The sequence below is a fragment of the Rhododendron vialii genome, chromosome 10a (assembly GCF_030253575.1).
Source record: "Rhododendron vialii isolate Sample 1 chromosome 10a, ASM3025357v1".
Taxonomy (NCBI): Eukaryota; Viridiplantae; Streptophyta; class Magnoliopsida; order Ericales; family Ericaceae; genus Rhododendron; species Rhododendron vialii.
This window is the reverse complement of record NC_080566.1, coordinates 11,546,694-11,563,300: the sequence shown is the minus strand read 5'-3', so window position 1 is coordinate 11,563,300 and position 16,607 is coordinate 11,546,694. Positions and strand designations below refer to the sequence as shown.

The following is a 16,607-nucleotide window of genomic DNA, read 5'->3' as shown; positions in this document are numbered from 1 at the left end:
GCTCGAAAAATCGCTGCAGCGAAAACTCTCCGGGAAGATCCGGACGGAATGAGCCGAAGTTGCGGCGACCGGATGAAAGAAGGGAACGGGGGGCGGGGAAGGGATTTCGTACAAAAACGAAAAAGGGGTGCAACACGAGGACTTCCCAGGGGGTCACCCATCCTAGTACTACTCTCGCCCAAGCACGCTTAACTGCGGAGTTCTGATGGGATCCGGTGCATTAGTGCTGGTATGATCGCACCCGATAGGCACTCCGCTTTCAATTCTTTTGGTCCATTTTTCGGCCCCGTCGGGCACCGCTCGCTCTATCTCTGGCTTTCTTGGCCACGTCTCGCCGGCCGGACCCCGTATCCCGTTGGAGGGATGGCTGCGGCCGAACGTGCCCGCTGACGGGGCTATTTTGGCTCGAAGCTGGAAAAATCGCTGCGAAAACTCTCCGGGAAGATCCGGACGGCATGAGCCGAAGTTGCGGCGACCGGATGAAAGAAGGGAACGGGGGGCGGGGAAGGGATTTCGTACAAAAACGAAAAAGGGGTGCAACACGAGGACTTCCCAGGGGGTCACCCATCCTAGTACTACTCTCGCCCAAGCACGCTTAACTGCGGAGTTCTGATGGGATCCGGTGCATTAGTGCTGGTATGATCGCACCCGATAGGCACTCCGCTTTCAATTCTTTTGGTCCATTTTTCTGCCCCGTCGGGCACTGCTCGCTCTATCTCTGGCTTTCTTGGCCACGTCTCGCCGGCCGGACCCCGTATCCCGTTGGAGGGATGGCTACGGCCGAGAGTGCCCGCTGAAGGGGGCTATTTTGGCTCGCAGCTCGAAAAATCGCTGCAGCGAAAACTCTCCGGGAAGATCCGGACGGAATGAGCCGAAGTTGCGGCGACCGGATGAAAGAAGGGAACGGGGGGCGGGGAAGGGATTTCGTACAAAAACGAAAAAGGGGTGCAACACGAGGACTTCCCAGGGGGTCACCCATCCTAGTACTACTCTCGCCCAAGCACGCTTAACTGCGGAGTTCTGATGGGATCCGGTGCATTAGTGCTGGTATGATCGCACCCGATAGGCACTCCGCTTTCAATTCTTTTGGTCCATTTTTCGGCCCCGTCGGGCACCGCTCGCTCTATCTCTGGCTTTCTTGGCCACGTCTCGCCGGCCGGACCCCGTATCCCGTTGGAGGGATGGCTGCGGCCGAACGTGCCCGCTGACGGGGCTATTTTGGCTCGAAGCTGGAAAAATCGCTGCGAAAACTCTCCGGGAAGATCCGGACGGCATGAGCCGAAGTTGCGGCGACCGGATGAAAGAAGGGAACGGGGGGCGGGGAAGGGATTTCGTACAAAAACGAAAAAGGGGTGCAACACGAGGACTTCCCAGGGGGTCACCCATCCTAGTACTACTCTCGCCCAAGCACGCTTAACTGCGGAGTTCTGATGGGATCCGGTGCATTAGTGCTGGTATGATCGCACCCGATAGGCACTCCGCTTTCAATTCTTTTGGTCCATTTTTCTGCCCCGTCGGGCACTGCTCGCTCTATCTCTGGCTTTCTTGGCCACGTCTCGCCGGCCGGACCCCGTATCCCGTTGGAGGGATGGCTACGGCCGAGAGTGCCCGCTGAAGGGGGCTATTTTGGCTCGCAGCTCGAAAAATCGCTGCAGCGAAAACTCTCCGGGAAGATCCGGACGGAATGAGCCGAAGTTGCGGCGACCGGATGAAAGAAGGGAACGGGGGGCGGGGAAGGGATTTCGTACAAAAACGAAAAAGGGGTGCAACACGAGGACTTCCCAGGGGGTCACCCATCCTAGTACTACTCTCGCCCAAGCACGCTTAACTGCGGAGTTCTGATGGGATCCGGTGCATTAGTGCTGGTATGATCGCACCCGATAGGCACTCCGCTTTCAATTCTTTTGGTCCATTTTTCGGCCCCGTCGGGCACCGCTCGCTCTATCTCTGGCTTTCTTGGCCACGTCTCGCCGGCCGGACCCCGTATCCCGTTGGAGGGATGGCTGCGGCCGAACGTGCCCGCTGACGGGGCTATTTTGGCTCGAAGCTGGAAAAATCGCTGCGAAAACTCTCCGGGAAGATCCGGACGGCATGAGCCGAAGTTGCGGCGACCGGATGAAAGAAGGGAACGGGGGGCGGGGAAGGGATTTCGTACAAAAACGAAAAAGGGGTGCAACACGAGGACTTCCCAGGGGGTCACCCATCCTAGTACTACTCTCGCCCAAGCACGCTTAACTGCGGAGTTCTGATGGGATCCGGTGCATTAGTGCTGGTATGATCGCACCCGATAGGCACTCCGCTTTCAATTCTTTTGGTCCATTTTTCTGCCCCGTCGGGCACTGCTCGCTCTATCTCTGGCTTTCTTGGCCACGTCTCGCCGGCCGGACCCCGTATCCCGTTGGAGGGATGGCTACGGCCGAGAGTGCCCGCTGAAGGGGGCTATTTTGGCTCGCAGCTCGAAAAATCGCTGCAGCGAAAACTCTCCGGGAAGATCCGGACGGAATGAGCCGAAGTTGCGGCGACCGGATGAAAGAAGGGAACGGGGGGCGGGGAAGGGATTTCGTACAAAAACGAAAAAGGGGTGCAACACGAGGACTTCCCAGGGGGTCACCCATCCTAGTACTACTCTCGCCCAAGCACGCTTAACTGCGGAGTTCTGATGGGATCCGGTGCATTAGTGCTGGTATGATCGCACCCGATAGGCACTCCGCTTTCAATTCTTTTGGTCCATTTTTCGGCCCCGTCGGGCACCGCTCGCTCTATCTCTGGCTTTCTTGGCCACGTCTCGCCGGCCGGACCCCGTATCCCGTTGGAGGGATGGCTGCGGCCGAACGTGCCCGCTGACGGGGCTATTTTGGCTCGAAGCTGGAAAAATCGCTGCGAAAACTCTCCGGGAAGATCCGGACGGCATGAGCCGAAGTTGCGGCGACCGGATGAAAGAAGGGAACGGGGGGCGGGGAAGGGATTTCGTACAAAAACGAAAAAGGGGTGCAACACGAGGACTTCCCAGGGGGTCACCCATCCTAGTACTACTCTCGCCCAAGCACGCTTAACTGCGGAGTTCTGATGGGATCCGGTGCATTAGTGCTGGTATGATCGCACCCGATAGGCACTCCGCTTTCAATTCTTTTGGTCCATTTTTCTGCCCCGTCGGGCACTGCTCGCTCTATCTCTGGCTTTCTTGGCCACGTCTCGCCGGCCGGACCCCGTATCCCGTTGGAGGGATGGCTACGGCCGAGAGTGCCCGCTGAAGGGGGCTATTTTGGCTCGCAGCTCGAAAAATCGCTGCAGCGAAAACTCTCCGGGAAGATCCGGACGGAATGAGCCGAAGTTGCGGCGACCGGATGAAAGAAGGGAACGGGGGGCGGGGAAGGGATTTCGTACAAAAACGAAAAAGGGGTGCAACACGAGGACTTCCCAGGGGGTCACCCATCCTAGTACTACTCTCGCCCAAGCACGCTTAACTGCGGAGTTCTGATGGGATCCGGTGCATTAGTGCTGGTATGATCGCACCCGATAGGCACTCCGCTTTCAATTCTTTTGGTCCATTTTTCGGCCCCGTCGGGCACCGCTCGCTCTATCTCTGGCTTTCTTGGCCACGTCTCGCCGGCCGGACCCCGTATCCCGTTGGAGGGATGGCTGCGGCCGAACGTGCCCGCTGACGGGGCTATTTTGGCTCGAAGCTGGAAAAATCGCTGCGAAAACTCTCCGGGAAGATCCGGACGGCATGAGCCGAAGTTGCGGCGACCGGATGAAAGAAGGGAACGGGGGGCGGGGAAGGGATTTCGTACAAAAACGAAAAAGGGGTGCAACACGAGGACTTCCCAGGGGGTCACCCATCCTAGTACTACTCTCGCCCAAGCACGCTTAACTGCGGAGTTCTGATGGGATCCGGTGCATTAGTGCTGGTATGATCGCACCCGATAGGCACTCCGCTTTCAATTCTTTTGGTCCATTTTTCTGCCCCGTCGGGCACTGCTCGCTCTATCTCTGGCTTTCTTGGCCACGTCTCGCCGGCCGGACCCCGTATCCCGTTGGAGGGATGGCTACGGCCGAGAGTGCCCGCTGAAGGGGGCTATTTTGGCTCGCAGCTCGAAAAATCGCTGCAGCGAAAACTCTCCGGGAAGATCCGGACGGAATGAGCCGAAGTTGCGGCGACCGGATGAAAGAAGGGAACGGGGGGCGGGGAAGGGATTTCGTACAAAAACGAAAAAGGGGTGCAACACGAGGACTTCCCAGGGGGTCACCCATCCTAGTACTACTCTCGCCCAAGCACGCTTAACTGCGGAGTTCTGATGGGATCCGGTGCATTAGTGCTGGTATGATCGCACCCGATAGGCACTCCGCTTTCAATTCTTTTGGTCCATTTTTCGGCCCCGTCGGGCACCGCTCGCTCTATCTCTGGCTTTCTTGGCCACGTCTCGCCGGCCGGACCCCGTATCCCGTTGGAGGGATGGCTGCGGCCGAACGTGCCCGCTGACGGGGCTATTTTGGCTCGAAGCTGGAAAAATCGCTGCGAAAACTCTCCGGGAAGATCCGGACGGCATGAGCCGAAGTTGCGGCGACCGGATGAAAGAAGGGAACGGGGGGCGGGGAAGGGATTTCGTACAAAAACGAAAAAGGGGTGCAACACGAGGACTTCCCAGGGGGTCACCCATCCTAGTACTACTCTCGCCCAAGCACGCTTAACTGCGGAGTTCTGATGGGATCCGGTGCATTAGTGCTGGTATGATCGCACCCGATAGGCACTCCGCTTTCAATTCTTTTGGTCCATTTTTCTGCCCCGTCGGGCACTGCTCGCTCTATCTCTGGCTTTCTTGGCCACGTCTCGCCGGCCGGACCCCGTATCCCGTTGGAGGGATGGCTACGGCCGAGAGTGCCCGCTGAAGGGGGCTATTTTGGCTCGCAGCTCGAAAAATCGCTGCAGCGAAAACTCTCCGGGAAGATCCGGACGGAATGAGCCGAAGTTGCGGCGACCGGATGAAAGAAGGGAACGGGGGGCGGGGAAGGGATTTCGTACAAAAACGAAAAAGGGGTGCAACACGAGGACTTCCCAGGGGGTCACCCATCCTAGTACTACTCTCGCCCAAGCACGCTTAACTGCGGAGTTCTGATGGGATCCGGTGCATTAGTGCTGGTATGATCGCACCCGATAGGCACTCCGCTTTCAATTCTTTTGGTCCATTTTTCGGCCCCGTCGGGCACCGCTCGCTCTATCTCTGGCTTTCTTGGCCACGTCTCGCCGGCCGGACCCCGTATCCCGTTGGAGGGATGGCTGCGGCCGAACGTGCCCGCTGACGGGGCTATTTTGGCTCGAAGCTGGAAAAATCGCTGCGAAAACTCTCCGGGAAGATCCGGACGGCATGAGCCGAAGTTGCGGCGACCGGATGAAAGAAGGGAACGGGGGGCGGGGAAGGGATTTCGTACAAAAACGAAAAAGGGGTGCAACACGAGGACTTCCCAGGGGGTCACCCATCCTAGTACTACTCTCGCCCAAGCACGCTTAACTGCGGAGTTCTGATGGGATCCGGTGCATTAGTGCTGGTATGATCGCACCCGATAGGCACTCCGCTTTCAATTCTTTTGGTCCATTTTTCTGCCCCGTCGGGCACTGCTCGCTCTATCTCTGGCTTTCTTGGCCACGTCTCGCCGGCCGGACCCCGTATCCCGTTGGAGGGATGGCTACGGCCGAGAGTGCCCGCTGAAGGGGGCTATTTTGGCTCGCAGCTCGAAAAATCGCTGCAGCGAAAACTCTCCGGGAAGATCCGGACGGAATGAGCCGAAGTTGCGGCGACCGGATGAAAGAAGGGAACGGGGGGCGGGGAAGGGATTTCGTACAAAAACGAAAAAGGGGTGCAACACGAGGACTTCCCAGGGGGTCACCCATCCTAGTACTACTCTCGCCCAAGCACGCTTAACTGCGGAGTTCTGATGGGATCCGGTGCATTAGTGCTGGTATGATCGCACCCGATAGGCACTCCGCTTTCAATTCTTTTGGTCCATTTTTCGGCCCCGTCGGGCACCGCTCGCTCTATCTCTGGCTTTCTTGGCCACGTCTCGCCGGCCGGACCCCGTATCCCGTTGGAGGGATGGCTGCGGCCGAACGTGCCCGCTGACGGGGCTATTTTGGCTCGAAGCTGGAAAAATCGCTGCGAAAACTCTCCGGGAAGATCCGGACGGCATGAGCCGAAGTTGCGGCGACCGGATGAAAGAAGGGAACGGGGGGCGGGGAAGGGATTTCGTACAAAAACGAAAAAGGGGTGCAACACGAGGACTTCCCAGGGGGTCACCCATCCTAGTACTACTCTCGCCCAAGCACGCTTAACTGCGGAGTTCTGATGGGATCCGGTGCATTAGTGCTGGTATGATCGCACCCGATAGGCACTCCGCTTTCAATTCTTTTGGTCCATTTTTCTGCCCCGTCGGGCACTGCTCGCTCTATCTCTGGCTTTCTTGGCCACGTCTCGCCGGCCGGACCCCGTATCCCGTTGGAGGGATGGCTACGGCCGAGAGTGCCCGCTGAAGGGGGCTATTTTGGCTCGCAGCTCGAAAAATCGCTGCAGCGAAAACTCTCCGGGAAGATCCGGACGGAATGAGCCGAAGTTGCGGCGACCGGATGAAAGAAGGGAACGGGGGGCGGGGAAGGGATTTCGTACAAAAACGAAAAAGGGGTGCAACACGAGGACTTCCCAGGGGGTCACCCATCCTAGTACTACTCTCGCCCAAGCACGCTTAACTGCGGAGTTCTGATGGGATCCGGTGCATTAGTGCTGGTATGATCGCACCCGATAGGCACTCCGCTTTCAATTCTTTTGGTCCATTTTTCGGCCCCGTCGGGCACCGCTCGCTCTATCTCTGGCTTTCTTGGCCACGTCTCGCCGGCCGGACCCCGTATCCCGTTGGAGGGATGGCTGCGGCCGAACGTGCCCGCTGACGGGGCTATTTTGGCTCGAAGCTGGAAAAATCGCTGCGAAAACTCTCCGGGAAGATCCGGACGGCATGAGCCGAAGTTGCGGCGACCGGATGAAAGAAGGGAACGGGGGGCGGGGAAGGGATTTCGTACAAAAACGAAAAAGGGGTGCAACACGAGGACTTCCCAGGGGGTCACCCATCCTAGTACTACTCTCGCCCAAGCACGCTTAACTGCGGAGTTCTGATGGGATCCGGTGCATTAGTGCTGGTATGATCGCACCCGATAGGCACTCCGCTTTCAATTCTTTTGGTCCATTTTTCTGCCCCGTCGGGCACTGCTCGCTCTATCTCTGGCTTTCTTGGCCACGTCTCGCCGGCCGGACCCCGTATCCCGTTGGAGGGATGGCTACGGCCGAGAGTGCCCGCTGAAGGGGGCTATTTTGGCTCGCAGCTCGAAAAATCGCTGCAGCGAAAACCCTCCGGGAAGATCCGGACGGAATGAGCCGAAGTTGCGGCGACCGGATGAAAGAAGGGAACGGGGGGCGGGGAAGGGATTTCGTACAAAAACGAAAAAGGGGTGCAACACGAGGACTTCCCAGGGGGTCACCCATCCTAGTACTACTCTCGCCCAAGCACGCTTAACTGCGGAGTTCTGATGGGATCCGGTGCATTAGTGCTGGTATGATCGCACCCGATAGGCACTCCGCTTTCAATTCTTTTGGTCCATTTTTCGGCCCCGTCGGGCACCGCTCGCTCTATCTCTGGCTTTCTTGGCCACGTCTCGCCGGCCGGACCCCGTATCCCGTTGGAGGGATGGCTGCGGCCGAACGTGCCCGCTGACGGGGCTATTTTGGCTCGAAGCTGGAAAAATCGCTGCGAAAACTCTCCGGGAAGATCCGGACGGCATGAGCCGAAGTTGCGGCGACCGGATGAAAGAAGGGAACGGGGGGCGGGGAAGGGATTTCGTACAAAAACGAAAAAGGGGTGCAACACGAGGACTTCCCAGGGGGTCACCCATCCTAGTACTACTCTCGCCCAAGCACGCTTAACTGCGGAGTTCTGATGGGATCCGGTGCATTAGTGCTGGTATGATCGCACCCGATAGGCACTCCGCTTTCAATTCTTTTGGTCCATTTTTCTGCCCCGTCGGGCACTGCTCGCTCTATCTCTGGCTTTCTTGGCCACGTCTCGCCGGCCGGACCCCGTATCCCGTTGGAGGGATGGCTACGGCCGAGAGTGCCCGCTGAAGGGGGCTATTTTGGCTCGCAGCTCGAAAAATCGCTGCAGCGAAAACTCTCCGGGAAGATCCGGACGGAATGAGCCGAAGTTGCGGCGACCGGATGAAAGAAGGGAACGGGGGGCGGGGAAGGGATTTCGTACAAAAACGAAAAAGGGGTGCAACACGAGGACTTCCCAGGGGGTCACCCATCCTAGTACTACTCTCGCCCAAGCACGCTTAACTGCGGAGTTCTGATGGGATCCGGTGCATTAGTGCTGGTATGATCGCACCCGATAGGCACTCCGCTTTCAATTCTTTTGGTCCATTTTTCGGCCCCGTCGGGCACCGCTCGCTCTATCTCTGGCTTTCTTGGCCACGTCTCGCCGGCCGGACCCCGTATCCCGTTGGAGGGATGGCTGCGGCCGAACGTGCCCGCTGACGGGGCTATTTTGGCTCGAAGCTGGAAAAATCGCTGCGAAAACTCTCCGGGAAGATCCGGACGGCATGAGCCGAAGTTGCGGCGACCGGATGAAAGAAGGGAACGGGGGGCGGGGAAGGGATTTCGTACAAAAACGAAAAAGGGGTGCAACACGAGGACTTCCCAGGGGGTCACCCATCCTAGTACTACTCTCGCCCAAGCACGCTTAACTGCGGAGTTCTGATGGGATCCGGTGCATTAGTGCTGGTATGATCGCACCCGATAGGCACTCCGCTTTCAATTCTTTTGGTCCATTTTTCTGCCCCGTCGGGCACTGCTCGCTCTATCTCTGGCTTTCTTGGCCACGTCTCGCCGGCCGGACCCCGTATCCCGTTGGAGGGATGGCTACGGCCGAGAGTGCCCGCTGAAGGGGGCTATTTTGGCTCGCAGCTCGAAAAATCGCTGCAGCGAAAACTCTCCGGGAAGATCCGGACGGAATGAGCCGAAGTTGCGGCGACCGGATGAAAGAAGGGAACGGGGGGCGGGGAAGGGATTTCGTACAAAAACGAAAAAGGGGTGCAACACGAGGACTTCCCAGGGGGTCACCCATCCTAGTACTACTCTCGCCCAAGCACGCTTAACTGCGGAGTTCTGATGGGATCCGGTGCATTAGTGCTGGTATGATCGCACCCGATAGGCACTCCGCTTTCAATTCTTTTGGTCCATTTTTCGGCCCCGTCGGGCACCGCTCGCTCTATCTCTGGCTTTCTTGGCCACGTCTCGCCGGCCGGACCCCGTATCCCGTTGGAGGGATGGCTGCGGCCGAACGTGCCCGCTGACGGGGCTATTTTGGCTCGAAGCTGGAAAAATCGCTGCGAAAACTCTCCGGGAAGATCCGGACGGCATGAGCCGAAGTTGCGGCGACCGGATGAAAGAAGGGAACGGGGGGCGGGGAAGGGATTTCGTACAAAAACGAAAAAGGGGTGCAACACGAGGACTTCCCAGGGGGTCACCCATCCTAGTACTACTCTCGCCCAAGCACGCTTAACTGCGGAGTTCTGATGGGATCCGGTGCATTAGTGCTGGTATGATCGCACCCGATAGGCACTCCGCTTTCAATTCTTTTGGTCCATTTTTCTGCCCCGTCGGGCACTGCTCGCTCTATCTCTGGCTTTCTTGGCCACGTCTCGCCGGCCGGACCCCGTATCCCGTTGGAGGGATGGCTACGGCCGAGAGTGCCCGCTGAAGGGGGCTATTTTGGCTCGCAGCTCGAAAAATCGCTGCAGCGAAAACTCTCCGGGAAGATCCGGACGGAATGAGCCGAAGTTGCGGCGACCGGATGAAAGAAGGGAACGGGGGGCGGGGAAGGGATTTCGTACAAAAACGAAAAAGGGGTGCAACACGAGGACTTCCCAGGGGGTCACCCATCCTAGTACTACTCTCGCCCAAGCACGCTTAACTGCGGAGTTCTGATGGGATCCGGTGCATTAGTGCTGGTATGATCGCACCCGATAGGCACTCCGCTTTCAATTCTTTTGGTCCATTTTTCGGCCCCGTCGGGCACCGCTCGCTCTATCTCTGGCTTTCTTGGCCACGTCTCGCCGGCCGGACCCCGTATCCCGTTGGAGGGATGGCTGCGGCCGAACGTGCCCGCTGACGGGGCTATTTTGGCTCGAAGCTGGAAAAATCGCTGCGAAAACTCTCCGGGAAGATCCGGACGGCATGAGCCGAAGTTGCGGCGACCGGATGAAAGAAGGGAACGGGGGGCGGGGAAGGGATTTCGTACAAAAACGAAAAAGGGGTGCAACACGAGGACTTCCCAGGGGGTCACCCATCCTAGTACTACTCTCGCCCAAGCACGCTTAACTGCGGAGTTCTGATGGGATCCGGTGCATTAGTGCTGGTATGATCGCACCCGATAGGCACTCCGCTTTCAATTCTTTTGGTCCATTTTTCTGCCCCGTCGGGCACTGCTCGCTCTATCTCTGGCTTTCTTGGCCACGTCTCGCCGGCCGGACCCCGTATCCCGTTGGAGGGATGGCTACGGCCGAGAGTGCCCGCTGAAGGGGGCTATTTTGGCTCGCAGCTCGAAAAATCGCTGCAGCGAAAACTCTCCGGGAAGATCCGGACGGAATGAGCCGAAGTTGCGGCGACCGGATGAAAGAAGGGAACGGGGGGCGGGGAAGGGATTTCGTACAAAAACGAAAAAGGGGTGCAACACGAGGACTTCCCAGGGGGTCACCCATCCTAGTACTACTCTCGCCCAAGCACGCTTAACTGCGGAGTTCTGATGGGATCCGGTGCATTAGTGCTGGTATGATCGCACCCGATAGGCACTCCGCTTTCAATTCTTTTGGTCCATTTTTCGGCCCCGTCGGGCACCGCTCGCTCTATCTCTGGCTTTCTTGGCCACGTCTCGCCGGCCGGACCCCGTATCCCGTTGGAGGGATGGCTGCGGCCGAACGTGCCCGCTGACGGGGCTATTTTGGCTCGAAGCTGGAAAAATCGCTGCGAAAACTCTCCGGGAAGATCCGGACGGCATGAGCCGAAGTTGCGGCGACCGGATGAAAGAAGGGAACGGGGGGCGGGGAAGGGATTTCGTACAAAAACGAAAAAGGGGTGCAACACGAGGACTTCCCAGGGGGTCACCCATCCTAGTACTACTCTCGCCCAAGCACGCTTAACTGCGGAGTTCTGATGGGATCCGGTGCATTAGTGCTGGTATGATCGCACCCGATAGGCACTCCGCTTTCAATTCTTTTGGTCCATTTTTCTGCCCCGTCGGGCACTGCTCGCTCTATCTCTGGCTTTCTTGGCCACGTCTCGCCGGCCGGACCCCGTATCCCGTTGGAGGGATGGCTACGGCCGAGAGTGCCCGCTGAAGGGGGCTATTTTGGCTCGCAGCTCGAAAAATCGCTGCAGCGAAAACTCTCCGGGAAGATCCGGACGGAATGAGCCGAAGTTGCGGCGACCGGATGAAAGAAGGGAACGGGGGGCGGGGAAGGGATTTCGTACAAAAACGAAAAAGGGGTGCAACACGAGGACTTCCCAGGGGGTCACCCATCCTAGTACTACTCTCGCCCAAGCACGCTTAACTGCGGAGTTCTGATGGGATCCGGTGCATTAGTGCTGGTATGATCGCACCCGATAGGCACTCCGCTTTCAATTCTTTTGGTCCATTTTTCGGCCCCGTCGGGCACCGCTCGCTCTATCTCTGGCTTTCTTGGCCACGTCTCGCCGGCCGGACCCCGTATCCCGTTGGAGGGATGGCTGCGGCCGAACGTGCCCGCTGACGGGGCTATTTTGGCTCGAAGCTGGAAAAATCGCTGCGAAAACTCTCCGGGAAGATCCGGACGGCATGAGCCGAAGTTGCGGCGACCGGATGAAAGAAGGGAACGGGGGGCGGGGAAGGGATTTCGTACAAAAACGAAAAAGGGGTGCAACACGAGGACTTCCCAGGGGGTCACCCATCCTAGTACTACTCTCGCCCAAGCACGCTTAACTGCGGAGTTCTGATGGGATCCGGTGCATTAGTGCTGGTATGATCGCACCCGATAGGCACTCCGCTTTCAATTCTTTTGGTCCATTTTTCTGCCCCGTCGGGCACTGCTCGCTCTATCTCTGGCTTTCTTGGCCACGTCTCGCCGGCCGGACCCCGTATCCCGTTGGAGGGATGGCTACGGCCGAGAGTGCCCGCTGAAGGGGGCTATTTTGGCTCGCAGCTCGAAAAATCGCTGCAGCGAAAACTCTCCGGGAAGATCCGGACGGAATGAGCCGAAGTTGCGGCGACCGGATGAAAGAAGGGAACGGGGGGCGGGGAAGGGATTTCGTACAAAAACGAAAAAGGGGTGCAACACGAGGACTTCCCAGGGGGTCACCCATCCTAGTACTACTCTCGCCCAAGCACGCTTAACTGCGGAGTTCTGATGGGATCCGGTGCATTAGTGCTGGTATGATCGCACCCGATAGGCACTCCGCTTTCAATTCTTTTGGTCCATTTTTCGGCCCCGTCGGGCACCGCTCGCTCTATCTCTGGCTTTCTTGGCCACGTCTCGCCGGCCGGACCCCGTATCCCGTTGGAGGGATGGCTGCGGCCGAACGTGCCCGCTGACGGGGCTATTTTGGCTCGAAGCTGGAAAAATCGCTGCGAAAACTCTCCGGGAAGATCCGGACGGCATGAGCCGAAGTTGCGGCGACCGGATGAAAGAAGGGAACGGGGGGCGGGGAAGGGATTTCGTACAAAAACGAAAAAGGGGTGCAACACGAGGACTTCCCAGGGGGTCACCCATCCTAGTACTACTCTCGCCCAAGCACGCTTAACTGCGGAGTTCTGATGGGATCCGGTGCATTAGTGCTGGTATGATCGCACCCGATAGGCACTCCGCTTTCAATTCTTTTGGTCCATTTTTCTGCCCCGTCGGGCACTGCTCGCTCTATCTCTGGCTTTCTTGGCCACGTCTCGCCGGCCGGACCCCGTATCCCGTTGGAGGGATGGCTACGGCCGAGAGTGCCCGCTGAAGGGGGCTATTTTGGCTCGCAGCTCGAAAAATCGCTGCAGCGAAAACTCTCCGGGAAGATCCGGACGGAATGAGCCGAAGTTGCGGCGACCGGATGAAAGAAGGGAACGGGGGGCGGGGAAGGGATTTCGTACAAAAACGAAAAAGGGGTGCAACACGAGGACTTCCCAGGGGGTCACCCATCCTAGTACTACTCTCGCCCAAGCACGCTTAACTGCGGAGTTCTGATGGGATCCGGTGCATTAGTGCTGGTATGATCGCACCCGATAGGCACTCCGCTTTCAATTCTTTTGGTCCATTTTTCGGCCCCGTCGGGCACCGCTCGCTCTATCTCTGGCTTTCTTGGCCACGTCTCGCCGGCCGGACCCCGTATCCCGTTGGAGGGATGGCTGCGGCCGAACGTGCCCGCTGACGGGGCTATTTTGGCTCGAAGCTGGAAAAATCGCTGCGAAAACTCTCCGGGAAGATCCGGACGGCATGAGCCGAAGTTGCGGCGACCGGATGAAAGAAGGGAACGGGGGGCGGGGAAGGGATTTCGTACAAAAACGAAAAAGGGGTGCAACACGAGGACTTCCCAGGGGGTCACCCATCCTAGTACTACTCTCGCCCAAGCACGCTTAACTGCGGAGTTCTGATGGGATCCGGTGCATTAGTGCTGGTATGATCGCACCCGATAGGCACTCCGCTTTCAATTCTTTTGGTCCATTTTTCTGCCCCGTCGGGCACTGCTCGCTCTATCTCTGGCTTTCTTGGCCACGTCTCGCCGGCCGGACCCCGTATCCCGTTGGAGGGATGGCTACGGCCGAGAGTGCCCGCTGAAGGGGGCTATTTTGGCTCGCAGCTCGAAAAATCGCTGCAGCGAAAACTCTCCGGGAAGATCCGGACGGAATGAGCCGAAGTTGCGGCGACCGGATGAAAGAAGGGAACGGGGGGCGGGGAAGGGATTTCGTACAAAAACGAAAAAGGGGTGCAACACGAGGACTTCCCAGGGGGTCACCCATCCTAGTACTACTCTCGCCCAAGCACGCTTAACTGCGGAGTTCTGATGGGATCCGGTGCATTAGTGCTGGTATGATCGCACCCGATAGGCACTCCGCTTTCAATTCTTTTGGTCCATTTTTCGGCCCCGTCGGGCACCGCTCGCTCTATCTCTGGCTTTCTTGGCCACGTCTCGCCGGCCGGACCCCGTATCCCGTTGGAGGGATGGCTGCGGCCGAACGTGCCCGCTGACGGGGCTATTTTGGCTCGAAGCTGGAAAAATCGCTGCGAAAACTCTCCGGGAAGATCCGGACGGCATGAGCCGAAGTTGCGGCGACCGGATGAAAGAAGGGAACGGGGGGCGGGGAAGGGATTTCGTACAAAAACGAAAAAGGGGTGCAACACGAGGACTTCCCAGGGGGTCACCCATCCTAGTACTACTCTCGCCCAAGCACGCTTAACTGCGGAGTTCTGATGGGATCCGGTGCATTAGTGCTGGTATGATCGCACCCGATAGGCACTCCGCTTTCAATTCTTTTGGTCCATTTTTCGGCCCCGTCGGGCACCGCTCGCTCTATCTCTGGCTTTCTTGGCCACGTCTCGCCGGCCGGACCCCGTATCCCGTTGGAGGGATGGCTGCGGCCGAACGTGCCCGCTGACGGGGCTATTTTGGCTCGAAGCTGGAAAAATCGCTGCGAAAACTCTCCGGGAAGATCCGGACGGCATGAGCCGAAGTTGCGGCGACCGGATGAAAGAAGGGAACGGGGGGCGGGGAAGGGATTTCGTACAAAAACGAAAAAGGGGTGCAACACGAGGACTTCCCAGGGGGTCACCCATCCTAGTACTACTCTCGCCCAAGCACGCTTAACTGCGGAGTTCTGATGGGATCCGGTGCATTAGTGCTGGTATGATCGCACCCGATAGGCACTCCGCTTTCAATTCTTTTGGTCCATTTTTCTGCCCCGTCGGGCACTGCTCGCTCTATCTCTGGCTTTCTTGGCCACGTCTCGCCGGCCGGACCCCGTATCCCGTTGGAGGGATGGCTACGGCCGAGAGTGCCCGCTGAAGGGGGCTATTTTGGCTCGCAGCTCGAAAAATCGCTGCAGCGAAAACTCTCCGGGAAGATCCGGACGGAATGAGCCGAAGTTGCGGCGACCGGATGAAAGAAGGGAACGGGGGGCGGGGAAGGGATTTCGTACAAAAACGAAAAAGGGGTGCAACACGAGGACTTCCCAGGGGGTCACCCATCCTAGTACTACTCTCGCCCAAGCACGCTTAACTGCGGAGTTCTGATGGGATCCGGTGCATTAGTGCTGGTATGATCGCACCCGATAGGCACTCCGCTTTCAATTCTTTTGGTCCATTTTTCGGCCCCGTCGGGCACCGCTCGCTCTATCTCTGGCTTTCTTGGCCACGTCTCGCCGGCCGGACCCCGTATCCCGTTGGAGGGATGGCTGCGGCCGAACGTGCCCGCTGACGGGGCTATTTTGGCTCGAAGCTGGAAAAATCGCTGCGAAAACTCTCCGGGAAGATCCGGACGGCATGAGCCGAAGTTGCGGCGACCGGATGAAAGAAGGGAACGGGGGGCGGGGAAGGGATTTCGTACAAAAACGAAAAAGGGGTGCAACACGAGGACTTCCCAGGGGGTCACCCATCCTAGTACTACTCTCGCCCAAGCACGCTTAACTGCGGAGTTCTGATGGGATCCGGTGCATTAGTGCTGGTATGATCGCACCCGATAGGCACTCCGCTTTCAATTCTTTTGGTCCATTTTTCTGCCCCGTCGGGCACTGCTCGCTCTATCTCTGGCTTTCTTGGCCACGTCTCGCCGGCCGGACCCCGTATCCCGTTGGAGGGATGGCTACGGCCGAGAGTGCCCGCTGAAGGGGGCTATTTTGGCTCGCAGCTCGAAAAATCGCTGCAGCGAAAACTCTCCGGGAAGATCCGGACGGAATGAGCCGAAGTTGCGGCGACCGGATGAAAGAAGGGAACGGGGGGCGGGGAAGGGATTTCGTACAAAAACGAAAAAGGGGTGCAACACGAGGACTTCCCAGGGGGTCACCCATCCTAGTACTACTCTCGCCCAAGCACGCTTAACTGCGGAGTTCTGATGGGATCCGGTGCATTAGTGCTGGTATGATCGCACCCGATAGGCACTCCGCTTTCAATTCTTTTGGTCCATTTTTCGGCCCCGTCGGGCACCGCTCGCTCTATCTCTGGCTTTCTTGGCCACGTCTCGCCGGCCGGACCCCGTATCCCGTTGGAGGGATGGCTGCGGCCGAACGTGCCCGCTGACGGGGCTATTTTGGCTCGAAGCTGGAAAAATCGCTGCGAAAACTCTCCGGGAAGATCCGGACGGCATGAGCCGAAGTTGCGGCGACCGGATGAAAGAAGGGAACGGGGGGCGGGGAAGGGATTTCGTACAAAAACGAAAAAGGGGTGCAACACGAGGACTTCCCAGGGGGTCACCCATCCTAGTACTACTCTCGCCCAAGCACGCTTAACTGCGGAGTTCTGATGGGATCCGGTGCATTAGTGCTGGTATGATCGCACCCGATAGGCA

The 16,607-nt window shown here is 58.3% G+C and overlaps 41 non-coding genes across 41 annotated transcripts; all 41 read right to left on the bottom strand.

Annotated features, from left to right (window-relative positions):
* Nucleotides 1-124: 124 nt before the first annotated feature.
* LOC131306246 (5S ribosomal RNA) lies at nt 125-243 on the bottom strand. Its single transcript, XR_009193792.1, has one exon. It is a non-coding gene; the product is annotated as a 5S ribosomal RNA (ribosomal RNA).
* A 288-nt stretch (nt 244-531) lies between these two features.
* On the bottom strand, nt 532-650 carry LOC131306245 (5S ribosomal RNA). Its single transcript, XR_009193791.1, has one exon. It is a non-coding gene; the product is annotated as a 5S ribosomal RNA (ribosomal RNA).
* A 292-nt stretch (nt 651-942) lies between these two features.
* LOC131306244 (5S ribosomal RNA) lies at nt 943-1,061 on the bottom strand. Its single transcript, XR_009193790.1, has one exon. It is a non-coding gene; the product is annotated as a 5S ribosomal RNA (ribosomal RNA).
* A 288-nt stretch (nt 1,062-1,349) lies between these two features.
* LOC131306243 (5S ribosomal RNA) lies at nt 1,350-1,468 on the bottom strand. Its single transcript, XR_009193789.1, has one exon. It is a non-coding gene; the product is annotated as a 5S ribosomal RNA (ribosomal RNA).
* Nucleotides 1,469-1,760: 292 nt separating this feature from the next.
* LOC131306242 (5S ribosomal RNA) lies at nt 1,761-1,879 on the bottom strand. Its single transcript, XR_009193788.1, has one exon. It is a non-coding gene; the product is annotated as a 5S ribosomal RNA (ribosomal RNA).
* Nucleotides 1,880-2,167: 288 nt separating this feature from the next.
* LOC131306240 (5S ribosomal RNA) lies at nt 2,168-2,286 on the bottom strand. The gene has a single exon (XR_009193786.1). It is a non-coding gene; the product is annotated as a 5S ribosomal RNA (ribosomal RNA).
* Nucleotides 2,287-2,578: 292 nt separating this feature from the next.
* Nucleotides 2,579-2,697, bottom strand: LOC131306239 (5S ribosomal RNA). Its single transcript, XR_009193785.1, has one exon. It is a non-coding gene; the product is annotated as a 5S ribosomal RNA (ribosomal RNA).
* A 288-nt stretch (nt 2,698-2,985) lies between these two features.
* Nucleotides 2,986-3,104, bottom strand: LOC131306238 (5S ribosomal RNA). Its single transcript, XR_009193784.1, has one exon. It is a non-coding gene; the product is annotated as a 5S ribosomal RNA (ribosomal RNA).
* Nucleotides 3,105-3,396: 292 nt separating this feature from the next.
* Nucleotides 3,397-3,515, bottom strand: LOC131306236 (5S ribosomal RNA). The gene has a single exon (XR_009193783.1). It is a non-coding gene; the product is annotated as a 5S ribosomal RNA (ribosomal RNA).
* Nucleotides 3,516-3,803: 288 nt separating this feature from the next.
* On the bottom strand, nt 3,804-3,922 carry LOC131306235 (5S ribosomal RNA). The gene has a single exon (XR_009193782.1). It is a non-coding gene; the product is annotated as a 5S ribosomal RNA (ribosomal RNA).
* Nucleotides 3,923-4,214: 292 nt separating this feature from the next.
* Nucleotides 4,215-4,333, bottom strand: LOC131306234 (5S ribosomal RNA). Its single transcript, XR_009193781.1, has one exon. It is a non-coding gene; the product is annotated as a 5S ribosomal RNA (ribosomal RNA).
* A 288-nt stretch (nt 4,334-4,621) lies between these two features.
* On the bottom strand, nt 4,622-4,740 carry LOC131306233 (5S ribosomal RNA). The gene has a single exon (XR_009193780.1). It is a non-coding gene; the product is annotated as a 5S ribosomal RNA (ribosomal RNA).
* A 292-nt stretch (nt 4,741-5,032) lies between these two features.
* LOC131306232 (5S ribosomal RNA) lies at nt 5,033-5,151 on the bottom strand. The gene has a single exon (XR_009193779.1). It is a non-coding gene; the product is annotated as a 5S ribosomal RNA (ribosomal RNA).
* Nucleotides 5,152-5,439: 288 nt separating this feature from the next.
* LOC131306230 (5S ribosomal RNA) lies at nt 5,440-5,558 on the bottom strand. Its single transcript, XR_009193778.1, has one exon. It is a non-coding gene; the product is annotated as a 5S ribosomal RNA (ribosomal RNA).
* Nucleotides 5,559-5,850: 292 nt separating this feature from the next.
* LOC131306229 (5S ribosomal RNA) lies at nt 5,851-5,969 on the bottom strand. Its single transcript, XR_009193777.1, has one exon. It is a non-coding gene; the product is annotated as a 5S ribosomal RNA (ribosomal RNA).
* A 288-nt stretch (nt 5,970-6,257) lies between these two features.
* On the bottom strand, nt 6,258-6,376 carry LOC131306227 (5S ribosomal RNA). Its single transcript, XR_009193775.1, has one exon. It is a non-coding gene; the product is annotated as a 5S ribosomal RNA (ribosomal RNA).
* Nucleotides 6,377-6,668: 292 nt separating this feature from the next.
* LOC131306226 (5S ribosomal RNA) lies at nt 6,669-6,787 on the bottom strand. The gene has a single exon (XR_009193774.1). It is a non-coding gene; the product is annotated as a 5S ribosomal RNA (ribosomal RNA).
* A 288-nt stretch (nt 6,788-7,075) lies between these two features.
* Nucleotides 7,076-7,194, bottom strand: LOC131306225 (5S ribosomal RNA). The gene has a single exon (XR_009193773.1). It is a non-coding gene; the product is annotated as a 5S ribosomal RNA (ribosomal RNA).
* A 292-nt stretch (nt 7,195-7,486) lies between these two features.
* Nucleotides 7,487-7,605, bottom strand: LOC131306224 (5S ribosomal RNA). The gene has a single exon (XR_009193772.1). It is a non-coding gene; the product is annotated as a 5S ribosomal RNA (ribosomal RNA).
* A 288-nt stretch (nt 7,606-7,893) lies between these two features.
* Nucleotides 7,894-8,012, bottom strand: LOC131306223 (5S ribosomal RNA). The gene has a single exon (XR_009193771.1). It is a non-coding gene; the product is annotated as a 5S ribosomal RNA (ribosomal RNA).
* A 292-nt stretch (nt 8,013-8,304) lies between these two features.
* Nucleotides 8,305-8,423, bottom strand: LOC131306221 (5S ribosomal RNA). Its single transcript, XR_009193769.1, has one exon. It is a non-coding gene; the product is annotated as a 5S ribosomal RNA (ribosomal RNA).
* A 288-nt stretch (nt 8,424-8,711) lies between these two features.
* Nucleotides 8,712-8,830, bottom strand: LOC131306220 (5S ribosomal RNA). Its single transcript, XR_009193768.1, has one exon. It is a non-coding gene; the product is annotated as a 5S ribosomal RNA (ribosomal RNA).
* A 292-nt stretch (nt 8,831-9,122) lies between these two features.
* On the bottom strand, nt 9,123-9,241 carry LOC131306219 (5S ribosomal RNA). Its single transcript, XR_009193767.1, has one exon. It is a non-coding gene; the product is annotated as a 5S ribosomal RNA (ribosomal RNA).
* Nucleotides 9,242-9,529: 288 nt separating this feature from the next.
* LOC131306218 (5S ribosomal RNA) lies at nt 9,530-9,648 on the bottom strand. Its single transcript, XR_009193766.1, has one exon. It is a non-coding gene; the product is annotated as a 5S ribosomal RNA (ribosomal RNA).
* A 292-nt stretch (nt 9,649-9,940) lies between these two features.
* On the bottom strand, nt 9,941-10,059 carry LOC131306217 (5S ribosomal RNA). Its single transcript, XR_009193765.1, has one exon. It is a non-coding gene; the product is annotated as a 5S ribosomal RNA (ribosomal RNA).
* Nucleotides 10,060-10,347: 288 nt separating this feature from the next.
* Nucleotides 10,348-10,466, bottom strand: LOC131306214 (5S ribosomal RNA). The gene has a single exon (XR_009193763.1). It is a non-coding gene; the product is annotated as a 5S ribosomal RNA (ribosomal RNA).
* Nucleotides 10,467-10,758: 292 nt separating this feature from the next.
* Nucleotides 10,759-10,877, bottom strand: LOC131306213 (5S ribosomal RNA). Its single transcript, XR_009193762.1, has one exon. It is a non-coding gene; the product is annotated as a 5S ribosomal RNA (ribosomal RNA).
* A 288-nt stretch (nt 10,878-11,165) lies between these two features.
* On the bottom strand, nt 11,166-11,284 carry LOC131306212 (5S ribosomal RNA). The gene has a single exon (XR_009193761.1). It is a non-coding gene; the product is annotated as a 5S ribosomal RNA (ribosomal RNA).
* Nucleotides 11,285-11,576: 292 nt separating this feature from the next.
* On the bottom strand, nt 11,577-11,695 carry LOC131306211 (5S ribosomal RNA). Its single transcript, XR_009193760.1, has one exon. It is a non-coding gene; the product is annotated as a 5S ribosomal RNA (ribosomal RNA).
* A 288-nt stretch (nt 11,696-11,983) lies between these two features.
* On the bottom strand, nt 11,984-12,102 carry LOC131306210 (5S ribosomal RNA). The gene has a single exon (XR_009193759.1). It is a non-coding gene; the product is annotated as a 5S ribosomal RNA (ribosomal RNA).
* A 292-nt stretch (nt 12,103-12,394) lies between these two features.
* On the bottom strand, nt 12,395-12,513 carry LOC131306209 (5S ribosomal RNA). Its single transcript, XR_009193758.1, has one exon. It is a non-coding gene; the product is annotated as a 5S ribosomal RNA (ribosomal RNA).
* Nucleotides 12,514-12,801: 288 nt separating this feature from the next.
* On the bottom strand, nt 12,802-12,920 carry LOC131306208 (5S ribosomal RNA). Its single transcript, XR_009193757.1, has one exon. It is a non-coding gene; the product is annotated as a 5S ribosomal RNA (ribosomal RNA).
* Nucleotides 12,921-13,212: 292 nt separating this feature from the next.
* LOC131306207 (5S ribosomal RNA) lies at nt 13,213-13,331 on the bottom strand. Its single transcript, XR_009193756.1, has one exon. It is a non-coding gene; the product is annotated as a 5S ribosomal RNA (ribosomal RNA).
* Nucleotides 13,332-13,619: 288 nt separating this feature from the next.
* LOC131306206 (5S ribosomal RNA) lies at nt 13,620-13,738 on the bottom strand. Its single transcript, XR_009193755.1, has one exon. It is a non-coding gene; the product is annotated as a 5S ribosomal RNA (ribosomal RNA).
* Nucleotides 13,739-14,030: 292 nt separating this feature from the next.
* On the bottom strand, nt 14,031-14,149 carry LOC131306205 (5S ribosomal RNA). Its single transcript, XR_009193754.1, has one exon. It is a non-coding gene; the product is annotated as a 5S ribosomal RNA (ribosomal RNA).
* A 288-nt stretch (nt 14,150-14,437) lies between these two features.
* LOC131306203 (5S ribosomal RNA) lies at nt 14,438-14,556 on the bottom strand. The gene has a single exon (XR_009193752.1). It is a non-coding gene; the product is annotated as a 5S ribosomal RNA (ribosomal RNA).
* Nucleotides 14,557-14,844: 288 nt separating this feature from the next.
* On the bottom strand, nt 14,845-14,963 carry LOC131306202 (5S ribosomal RNA). The gene has a single exon (XR_009193751.1). It is a non-coding gene; the product is annotated as a 5S ribosomal RNA (ribosomal RNA).
* A 292-nt stretch (nt 14,964-15,255) lies between these two features.
* Nucleotides 15,256-15,374, bottom strand: LOC131306201 (5S ribosomal RNA). Its single transcript, XR_009193750.1, has one exon. It is a non-coding gene; the product is annotated as a 5S ribosomal RNA (ribosomal RNA).
* Nucleotides 15,375-15,662: 288 nt separating this feature from the next.
* Nucleotides 15,663-15,781, bottom strand: LOC131306200 (5S ribosomal RNA). The gene has a single exon (XR_009193749.1). It is a non-coding gene; the product is annotated as a 5S ribosomal RNA (ribosomal RNA).
* A 292-nt stretch (nt 15,782-16,073) lies between these two features.
* LOC131306199 (5S ribosomal RNA) lies at nt 16,074-16,192 on the bottom strand. Its single transcript, XR_009193748.1, has one exon. It is a non-coding gene; the product is annotated as a 5S ribosomal RNA (ribosomal RNA).
* A 288-nt stretch (nt 16,193-16,480) lies between these two features.
* LOC131306198 (5S ribosomal RNA) lies at nt 16,481-16,599 on the bottom strand. The gene has a single exon (XR_009193747.1). It is a non-coding gene; the product is annotated as a 5S ribosomal RNA (ribosomal RNA).
* Nucleotides 16,600-16,607: the final 8 nt, after the last annotated feature.